This window comes from Manis pentadactyla, chromosome 7, assembly GCF_030020395.1.
Source record: "Manis pentadactyla isolate mManPen7 chromosome 7, mManPen7.hap1, whole genome shotgun sequence".
NCBI classification, from domain to species: Eukaryota; Metazoa; Chordata; class Mammalia; order Pholidota; family Manidae; genus Manis; species Manis pentadactyla.
Genome location: NC_080025.1, coordinates 104,485,923 through 104,497,003, shown reverse-complemented (window position 1 = coordinate 104,497,003; position 11,081 = coordinate 104,485,923).

The window sequence follows — 11,081 nt, the reverse complement described above, 5'->3', positions numbered from 1 at the left end:
TTGACTTTATAATCTGCTGTTCTATCAAACTCTCTTCCAGTTCTTTGCAGTTGTCCCAGTGATTCTTTGGGTTTCCCACATATATAATGATGTCATCTCTAATTGGAGATGGTTCTTCCCTTTTCTTTTCAATGCATATAAGCATAATCATGTTCACTTTATCAATAGCACTGGCTGATACAATATGATAATATGTTTGATAGTTGAGGAGATAGTGGGCATTGTTTCTGATTTTAGAAGGAAAGCCTAGAAATTTTCCAATATGTGGGATCCTACACTGGCTATTGGGTTGAGTTATGAAGGAAGAACCCATTCAGTTTTATATTATTGAGGGTTTTGTTTTTCTTCCACATGGATGTGTTCTGAGTGTTATCAAATACTTCCTCTGTATCTATGGATATAAGTATATAATCTTTCTCCTTAGCTTTATTGGCATGCTGAACTATTTTTAAAGACTTTCTAATATTTGACAAACTTTACATTCGTGGATAAGGGAGATCACTTTCCATACATAAGAATTTTATGGTGCCATTGGATTCTACTGGCTTACAGTTTAAGATTTTTGCATTCATACTCAAGTGAGAATGGTCTTATGGTTTTCTTTTTGATGTAATCTTTTTCAAGTTTTGGTGTCAATCTACTGGCTTTACAAACTGAATTTGGAAGTTTTCTTCTCTAACTATGCTCTAGAATGATTTAAGTAACATCAGTGTTATTTGATCTTTAAAAAGTTTGGTAAAATTTTCCTGTGAAAATTTCTGATCCTGGGACTTATCTTGTGGGGAATCCATATAAATATTTTCTCTCTGTCTTTTATGGTAATTGTCCTGTTTAGATTTCCTGTGTGGGTTGTGTTTAACTTACTGCTGTATTTTTCTCTAAAATTATTCATTTCAACTTAGATTTCCAAATATGTGCACAGTTATGAAAAATTAGGGTGACCATAAAAATCATTTTCCAGTTGAGGGCTAGACAGGGTGATAACTGGATGGGGGGCTGTGGCAACAGACATGAACTGTTCTGGGGAAGGTGGGACTAATGGGCACCATGTGTAAAGTCGTTCTTTATGATTTGTTAAAAATCCTGGTTGAGATTATTTCTTCTTCATCATTTCTCTACCTTGCCTTTTTTTACTTTAATTAGTTGGCTAATGGTCTATCTATTTTATTTAAAGAGATTTTAAAGAAATGTATATATAATTTTCCATATATATATATATAACTTGTATATATGTATATAATGAATATATATAATATTCCCTCTTATCAGTGTTTCTGATGTGTAATGTTTTCATGTTTATTATTTTTAAGAGATTCTGCAATTTTGTCTTGCATTTCCCTCTTGACCTAGGGGATGTTCAGTAGTATATGTGTTTGTGTGTATACATAGATATATGTACACACACACACACACACACACAGAGAAATGGTTAAAAAAATTCCAAAGTAATAGTAGATTGAAGATTTATTTATTTATTTATTTATTTCACTCAAGTCAGAGAATTTGTTTTTCATTTGTTCTTTTTACCATACCTGTCCTTGGGAATTTACTGAGTTTCTCTTTGTGGCCTAAAATATGGCCAATTTTCCTGAATATTCTATATGTACTTGAAAAGAAAACACACTTTCTATTGTCAGGTTTCAGAGTTTGCCCTGAACGTATTTGGAGTGTGGCTCACATCACCTAGCCCACCGTTTGCTCTGACCATTGCTGACGGCTCTTGGCTCAGCTGCACTGGCCCGTCTCTTGCTTTCTGCCCTGGGCTTCTCTGCTACTTCCTTGTGGAGCATCTGCAAGCACCTGTCAGCCAAACCAGTCAGGTAGAACCTGGAAGCGCCTCAGTATTAACAAGGTAGTAACATATTCTGGGGCAACTCTGGGAGATGGGAACCAGTGGCTAAATACTCATTTAGGTATCTCAGGTGGTAGATTCTGAGATACATTTTGCATGTGGTTCTTAGATGGATACTTTGCTGTAGATATTGTGAGTGGGTTTCAGCTTTGCTGTCCTATTGCCCTGTCCTGTCTTTTTTTTTTAATGGGTAATTTAGTAAGATTCAGAAACTGCACTTACCCACTGACATTTTCCCATAGTTCAGTTTATAAATTTAGCGTATTTTCATCTCTAGCTAATATATTATTTTTGCATATTTATGAAAGTTACATAAGTGCAATTATATTGTTGGTGTTTGTTGCAACCTGCGTTTTTTATTTTATGGTTCTTGAGATCCATTTGTGATGTATATAGTTGTATGTGTCAGTTAAGGAACAGTCAGAAAAATAACCACTCTGGGTATGAAACAGAAGGCGTTTAATAAAGGGCATTTGTTCCATGGATGATGAATGCTCTGAGAAGTCAAGTAGAAGATGGTGAAGCCAAGCCACCTGTTAACAATAGCAAAAAGCCACCACTACCACTAGGGCTAGAAGAACACAGAGGTGGTCTAATCTGAGCCCATAGCCGGGTCATCTGGTGAGACCTAGAACCATCGCAGGAGTTGGATTCACAGTGAAAAGAACTGTCGGGTGGGAAGTGGCAGAGATGTGGCTAATGCTGGAGGAAGTCCACTAAAGCAGAGAAATAGAGGGAGAAATACCCTGGACTTGTACCTTCCTTCAACTCCCCAGCCTCCATCCTGTGCATCTGATTGGCCAGGTTGCACACCTAACCAGAAGTCAGGGGGCAAGGGATCCCCAAAAATGTAGTCTGCAGAAGGACAAGGAATAGATCTGAATGCACACAGGCAATGCCCTGCTGTGGTTCATTCATTTTCACTGCTGTGTAGTACACACTGAATGAATAACCCATGGTTCTTTTATGGATTCTACTCCTGATGAGCACTTGGATTATTTCCATTTTTTCCCTAAAGAAGCAACCCTCCCAGAAACATTCTTATTCTCACGTCCTGATTTTCACAGGTGCAAGAGTTTCTTGAGGATTTACTCCTGGCAGTGGAAGATCTGTGTGGTAGAATATGCCCACGTTGAACTTTTCTGGGTAATTTCAGACTCTTCCCCAATGTGGTGCAGCAGAATATATTCTAATTAGTGGTATTTTAGAATTCTGATTTTCCATATCCTAATATCACTTTGTATTATCCACTTTTTAAATGTTTATCAATCTGATGGGTGTAGGGTTTTACCTTTGGTTTTAGTTTACATTTTGTTGATTACCAGTGGGGTTAAATATAGTTCCCAATGTTTATGGGACATTTGCACTACCTCTTGTTCACATACTTCACCATTTTTAAAAATTACTTTCCTCTTCTTTTTATTATTGATTCATGTTAGTTCAAAAAAAAATCCATTTTGGATCTAATCTGTACCAAGTAAATGAGTGGCACATATCATCAACTATTTTGTGAGCTCTGTTCTCTATTTATGGCATCTTTTCTTGAACAGAAGTCAAATATGAATTTCTTTGATTTACGGCTTTCCAATATGTATTCTGTTTAATAAATGCTTTCTCACAATTAAATCCATAAGGATATTTTCTAATACTGTATTCTGTGTCAGTCAGGGTTGAATGCAGGCAACATAATCTAGGTATTTTAACGGGAGGGTAGTTTAAAAGAGGGAGTTAATTATTTCCAATGAAATCTGGATCCAGGATCAGAATAAAATCTTTGATCCAGGATCAAAAAACACCATCACAAAACTGCCACAACCACCAGATGAAGCACCTCCTGACAGCTCTGAAGCTGGTGGCTGAAGACTGGGACAGAGCCCAGTTCCCGCCGCCATCACAACTGCCCCTTCCACCAGCCAGGCAGGCTGCCTGCTGGACTCTCCATGGTCTCATTTGAAGCAGAAATGAGCCTAAAGTAGCAGGTGGGTAGCTTTGGCCTCACTGCCACTTTCTAAATTTCATAGGAATGCAGCTAGTGATGAGACCTAATTTATATCTTGGTCTTAATTTAATAGCAGTTTGAGAAGCTTCCTTCCTTCCTCCCTTTCTTCCTTTCCTTCCGATTAGATCCCTATTAGATCTCTGGGATTCTCTTACAGAAGCTTGGGATCCCAGAGGTCAGGGGTTTACAGCTTGTTTCCCGCCTGAGCTTCTGGTTGACCACCTCACAACATGCCCCATGGCTATAGGGAGTCAACAGAAATGCCAGCATGGTAGATTTAGCTAGAGAGAGGGTCTGAGCCAGGGCCCCATGATTCCCCACAGGCTAGGCATGATTCTGAAGAAAACCAGGCAACCCAGGGTGCCCAGTTTGTACTTGGGGGGTGATATGGAGTGGGGGATACACACACAGCAGGTAGTTGACAGTTGAGAGCCACCTGACCTGTGAGCTATCACCATGGCACAAGGTAACCAGTGAGGTACAGGGGGCTTGTTACAGGTGGTAAGATAGTCTCTCAGCAGTTTATAGATGGGGCTTGGGTTTGAAATTTTAAAGTTACCTGCATGTCTACTTTAAAGCATAGCTTGATCTCTCTAGAATCCAAGTTAATGCGACAACGATTATAAGTCAGAGGGATCTGGGGCAAAACAAAGTTCCCAGGGAGATGTGCCAGGTTATAAGGGAAGGAACCTGGAATAAAATTGTACTGAAGCAGGGATAGATTGAGCGTTAATAAAGAAGTTCTGGAATGATCATTCCAGTCACCAGTATGCGGGGCAGGCCCAGTTGTATGGCAAAGCAGGCGTGTGGTGCGTGAATGTTCGGAGCTGGCTGCAGGACAAAGTGTCAGAATTACTTAGACTTTCAAGGTTGATTGGTTCCTGTCATAGAAATATCTGGGTCAACTGGACAGCTACCAGGGGACCTGCCGCAGGATGGGAGCAGGCTTAGAAGAGTCCCTCTGAGGGTCAGGCATCCCGGGGTTGAGCACAGTGCTCTGCTGAGCAAACTTCCTCTATGGGGTAAACTGATGAACTTGAAAGGGTGTGGGCTGGAGATAAGAAAGGGCATTGTAGATTAAAAAAATTTTTTAATTATATTTCATAATCAAAATGTCTAAGCACCAATTTAGCCCTGGGCAAAGTGCCCTCGGAAAATTGTGTCGAATAGCAGAACCTCAAATCTCATTGCATGAGTAATGGTCTAACAACACCTGCCTCTTCTTTGCCCACCCTCTTGAGCTTGCACAATGGAAATAAACCCTTAGGCCAGAAGAAGAGCCTCGTGCAAATGTTGTTTTTCTGCCGATGCCTTATTGTTCCTTTCCCAAATATAGCACTGAAGACTGCAGTTTGTGACGTAGGAAACTCGTTTGGCTGCTGTGGGCTAGGAAATTGGTGTGGAAAGAGCTGTCATAGACAAAGTGGCCTATGTTTTACTTGATAGTTATTTAGAGTGAAAAGGAGGTTTCGGTACTAAATTGGGATAATACCTTCTTTATAAGGACTAGTTATATAAGAGTAGTTTAAAATTTTCATTATTAATAGATGGTTCTCTTGCGACTGGTGACGGACAGCTTGTTTGCGGTACTAAAGGTTAACAGTGAGTCAAATATTTGGCTGGTGTCTTTTCTGGGACAACTCATGAGATCTGTTCTGCTAAATATAAAGTGAATTGCTTTTTGTTTATGATAAAAAGAAAGAAGAGAAGAGAAGAACAGAAAGGAGAAGTAAAGGAAAAGGAAAAGGAAAGGAAAGGAAAAGAGAAAAGAAACGAGAAGAAGAGAATGGAAAAAGAAAGAAGTATACTACATTTCTGAGAGTTGCCAAAACTACTGTAACAGGTCCTGGTGAGTCTTTCCACTTTCTTCCTGCTCTCTGAGCCAGTAACTCACAGGGCAGCCAGACTCATCTTAATATGCATCACATCCTGTCACTACTCTATGTCAAACCCTCCAGCGGCTTCTTAACACTCAAATTAAAGTCCAAACTCCCCCCATGGCTTCATAGGCCCTACCTGACCTGGCTCCTACTCACTTCTCCTTCCTCAGCTGGCTCCAGTCTTACTTTCTCTCTGTCCTTTAAAGAGGGCAGGCCCAGCCCAGGTAGGCTGAGCAGGAGGAAAAGTGGAACTCTGACAGTTTACCTCTTTGGAGGCCTCGGGCAAATCTGAGCAGGCTCTGATGAGAACCCTTCCCCACCACCCCCACTGCTGTGCTTAGGGGAGGAACCTAAAGGCTGGGGAAAAGCTGCCTGGTTGGCAGTTGTCTGGCTCACCTTTGTCATACCAGGGTGCTGCTTACAAACACATGGAAGAGTCCTTTGACTCTCCAGGGCAAAGCACGCTTGTCTGCCTTAGTATTGATAAGGGCCAAGGGGTTTAACAACTTTTTGCAGGTAGATGTTAGTTTGTTGAAATCTGATAAAATACAAATGAAGGATATATACTATCAAAATGCCTTATCACTGCTGATGTTGACCTTGACCTTCTGGCTGAGGCAGTGCTTGTTGAGTTTTCCCACTGTACAGTTATCTCTTTTTCCCTCCTTTCCACGCTGTGCTATTTGGAAGGATTTTACTATGCACAGCCCACCCTTGAGCATAGGGGAGTTGGTAATAGTCTACTTCTCGAGGATGGAGTCTCCATGTTAATTTGAAATTCTTCTACATGGGAGATTTGTCTCTTCTCCCCACTTACTTACTCATTCCAGTCATTCACCTATATTGATGTAGACTCATGGATATTTATGTTATACCTTGAATTGTAATCCAACTTGACTTCATTTTTTTTTGCTCGAAGTGTTCCATCTTTTGCTATTGAGAGCTATTTTATTTGGCTCCCATGTCCCTTTGACATACTTCCATAGGATTATTTTTTAACACTTTCTTACTTTCTGGCATTATAAGATGCCCTAGGGTAATCTTGTATGTTTCCTGCCCTAGTCCTAGAATCAGCTATATCTCCAAGCAGTCTTATTTTCCTTCACTGGAGAATGATGTTGGAAACTAAGGTCTAAGTGTGATTATTGCTATTGAAGTGTCCTTGCTTCTAAGTCCTTTCAGCTGATAGGGCCAGAGAATATGTACCTTTGCATCTATATTTATGAGGAATATTGACTGGCAGATTTTTCTCTTGGAATATGTTTAAAATTCTTTTGATACCAGGTTATAAAATCAATACACTAAAATTAATAGCCTTCATATATACAAACAGAAGTCATTTTCCTCTCAAGCTCTGTCACAGGGGAGAGACATTCTTGTCTCTCCTTAGGGTGAGGTGAGAGGTTGTCTCTCCTGGTATTTCAAGTTACTTGATTGCCCTGCAATCTCAGCTCTCTGAGGGATTTACAAAAATTATGATTTTTATCTGGCTTTCCTCATTGTTAAGAGTGATCAGGACTTTTATATTCTAGAAAGAAGGGGATCTCTCAAAAATTAATTTCTGACAGAGCTAGTTATTTTTGAATTTAGACATTTCATGGGAAAATGGGTCATGATCCAGGGAATAAATTCCTCCACATTGCCATTCTGTATTCTATCTATAAGACTAGAGCAAAGGTTTTAAGGTTTTGGGGAATCCCTGGGTATAGGTCGAGATAGAATAATGCAGACAGGGAAAGGAAGGTGGATCTTGGCTTAATATCTGTATGTAAGGGTTGTGATTTCTTGAAAATATTAGGGGAAGCTGTCATGGAGAAGGTTTAAGTGAGGCACCATGTGGCAAAAAGTTAAAGCCGGAGGGCGGGTGAGCAAGGATACCACCTGGTAGGTATCCACCGAAAAGACCTCTCAAGACATGCTGAACTTGTGAGATGCTTCTCCTTAATCTAGTGGGAATGATTTTTCTACCGGGAGAAAAATCAAATGTACTATACATATTTAAAATTATTTCCCTACAAATATAATTTCCTACAGATCACTTATACCAATAGTTCTCAACTCTGTGTACATATTAAAATTACTTGGAGAACTTTTATAAAATGCCAATGCCCGGGCCCCATCCTAGGCTATTACATGAAAATTTGTGTGTTTTTTCTAGGCAATAGTAACTTTTGAAACTTCTCAGATTATTTTAATAGGCAGTCAGATTTGAGAATCCTGACCTAGATGCTTTACTATGATCTGAAAAAGCCAAACAGGCGTGGGGTCCTAAAGGCAAAGGAAACCTCTCCATACTAACTCTTGCTTCAAGGCAGGTCTTTGGGAGGAAGTAATTTACAGGATGGGGGTCTTCAGGTAGTTCCATGTGCTGGTAGAGCAAGCAGGGGCCTAGGATGGAGGAGAAATCTTTGAGGTCAATTACGTGTATAACGTGGATTCAGGTTTGTGATGTAACAAACAAGAGACTACCCTGATCGAAAAGGAGATGTAACCTTGAAGCAAGAGGAAGAACACTGTTACTTGGGTTCTATGAATTTCATTAAAGACTGGCCAAGAGTCATTTAATTTCTTTCTCAGCTTTTCTACTACCTGGTAAAAATGATCCTAGGCTCAGAAAACTTGCTATTGATGAGTTTTTAAAGGGTTAAACAGAGAAGAAACTTGGACAGATTATTAGCTATATGTGTTTCCCCCCTCCAAACTGAAAATTGCATTAGAGTGTCTTTTTTATGTATATCCAATGCTTATTAGTGTTGATATATTGATTAACTCATTCATTCATTTTCTTGTCCATTCACTTATCGCATCTTATGAAGTTATTATATGCCAGGCCGTGTTTTGGGCCTGAGGATAAAATATAGAAAGACAATAGACACGTCTCCTCACCATGAAATTTACATTCTAGTTAGGGAGACAGCCACTAAACAAATAAATGAGAAAAGTAATAAAATCCAGATAATAAGTGCTATGAAGAAAACAAAGCAGGATAAGTGGAAGACTATACAGAGCTATGTGGAGGAAGAAGCCCTATTTTGGAAAGGGTTGTCCAGGGAAGACTTTCTGAAGAGGTGGCATTTGAACAGAGATCTTAATGAGAAGGTACCAGCCATATAAATACCTGAGGAAAGTGGAACAGCAAATGTGAACAGAGGATGGCAGGAGAATTGCCCCTGAAGTGAGCATGACCTTAATGTGTTCAGGAATTAGCAGGAAGATCCAAGAAGTTGTATCATTGTGTGTGTGTGTGTGTGTGTGTGTGAGAGAGAGAGAGAGAGAGAGACAGAGAGACAGAGAGACAGAGAGACAGAGAGACAGAGAGAGGTATGAAATGAGATCATAGAGGTATGTAGGGTTGGCTAGAGCTTTGAAGATCTTGGTAAGAAGCTGGGATTTAATTATAAATGTACTGTTGAAGAGCCATTGGAGATCCTTATGCAGGGGGACAATGTACCAAATTTATGCTTTTAAAAGAGCCCTCTGGATATTGGGTGGTAAATGGATAACTGAAAGACAGAATTAAAAATAAGTATTATTATGATGCTCCATTAAGAGCATGTCTTGGTCAGGTTGAGTGTTCCAAGACTGGGATGGAAAAATATTCCATTCATCCATATCTCTAGGACACCATCATGATCTAAGAGGACTCAATCTCTTTGAAGGGAAAAGTTCCTTTGAGAGACAATTCCTGTTGGATAATATCCCATGCTGCTGGCAAGAGTTTATAAAATACATTTCCTTCAAACCATCTCAGACATGGTGGTCCCAGAGGATTTGGGGACTGCATCTTAATTGCTGTCATCATGAACGGTTGCATCTGGTTGCTGGGAAGCCAGACACATGAGTCTGTGTCCCATACCTATGGTAACTGGAACATCATTTTCTATTATGTTCTATTTTGTTCTGACAGACAAATGATTAATTAGCACAATCAGCATCTCTCCTTGAAAATGGCCATGGATCAGTGTGTTCCCCTCCATCATGTAATTGAATCAGGGCCCACACACCTGTTTCCACTTCCTTTAAGCAAACACCTGCCCAATAACCAACACAAAGCAATATTAAATCTCAACCTGCCTTGCCTGTAAGTACATCTTTCAACTTGACCTAATCAATGCTGATAGCTAGGAACACATGGGTCTCAGAGAAGACTGCTGCTTCATACTCACATGTCATCAGAGTGTTTGCAATCTGGCCCTACTCAGGCTGCATGACAGAGCTGGTCACGACTATACTGCAGACTGATTCAGTTTGGCCCTGGAGTCAGAGCAGGCTAGGATCATACCGGGTTTTCCAGTTGTATGACACTGAGCAATTCACTTAATGCCTGTTAGTTTTCATTTCCTCATCTTTAAAATGGGGATAATGATGTTTACCACATTGTTTTTTCTATATTAAATCATGCATATAAAGGCTTAGCATAGTATTTAGAACATAGTAAGCAAGTGTTAGCAGTTTTGTTTTAATAAAAATATTTTAAAAATTAGGTTGACTAATTTCAGTTCTGGTAAAGATGGAGTAAGTGCATTTCACCCTGTCTTTTCCACTGATTATAGCTAAAAGTCCTGAACAGAATAAATGAAACAACCATTGAAGGGCTCTGAAAAATGTATAATAGCAAGTCAACTGGACAGGAGAATAAAAAAACATGAAATAATGACAACACTTATGGAGGTACGTTCCTGCTTCTTTTTTCCTCCCATATTTCCTGGCATAGATTGTAGTGGAGCCTGAATCTTGAAATTGTGCAATAGACGTGGCCCCCAAAAAATGCAAAAAAAATAAATCCTCTTCCTTGGGCCAGAGAGCTGGGAAAGGAGACCCTGGGAAAGAGACTTTTTACCTCCCTAAGTCCGACTTCAGTCACGCCCAAGTAATGAAGTGGCATTGCCACAGCAGCGGGATAGTAACGGCAGTGCGGGTGCCGTCAGTGGTAGCAGCCACAGAGCAGGGGCTCTGCAAGCTCTTTTTTCCTGCTAATTTACCCTGAGGTAGACCTAGTTTTAGGAAGTTCATTATAGTACATGGATGATAAAACTGTGTTTTTTAGGCAGAACTATGAAAAGGTTCTCACTGGAGTCAGAGAGTGTGGGAGGATTCACAGAGAGGAGGTATCTGGAGAAGGAGATCCTTTAAATCTGTGTATGTCTTGGGCTCATCATGAACTGTGCATGCATAGAACATACTAAAGACTTTGAGAACTGAACTGCAATGTAGACCACCACCCAGGTCTCAGACTAAGCCTTGGACGGGACATGCACAGGATAGGCCAGATAATAAAGAAAGGCTATGGAAACTAAACTGACACTGGGACCACAGCCTGCATTTGGGTCAGAACTGTGCTTGATTGGTT